Raw genomic sequence first — 556 nt, 5'->3', positions numbered from 1 at the left:
CATATATTAAAAGATAATAAATATTTATTACCCTTAAGTAAGTTTCAAAATTAGAAGAAAAAGAAATCAAAAGAAAAAGTATGTATAGGATAGGAAAATAAATATTAAAAGGGTGCCATGCCACCAAAAGAAATTGATTTACTAAATTTCGTGCATCATTTCTTTTTTTTTTAAAAGTTATATCATATCATTATAAAAAACAATAATTTTCTATTATTTAATTTAATAGTAATTTTAACAGTATTTGTGAACAGTGAAATTATAAAGAATATAAATGATTTTATGAATATTAAATGATACAAAAAAAATTAGGTTAACTTTAATATTATTTGATAAATTCTTTGAAATAAAATTATCCTCGCATAAAATAATAGAAATTCGTTTACTCATTTCATTATTAGATTTGACACTTGAAAATTTTAGATTTTTATAGTAGAAATTTTTTAATTTAAATAATTGTATAAAATGAGTGTTAAAGTTTTAGTATTTTTAATTATAAAAGTGATATAAAATATCTGTATGATATTATTTAGAGTTTAGGGTTAAAAAATTAGTA

This window comes from Arachis ipaensis, chromosome B10 (genome assembly GCF_000816755.2).
Source record: "Arachis ipaensis cultivar K30076 chromosome B10, Araip1.1, whole genome shotgun sequence".
Lineage (NCBI taxonomy): Eukaryota > Viridiplantae > Streptophyta > Magnoliopsida > Fabales > Fabaceae > Arachis > Arachis ipaensis.
Note: the sequence above shows the minus strand (reverse complement) of the source record.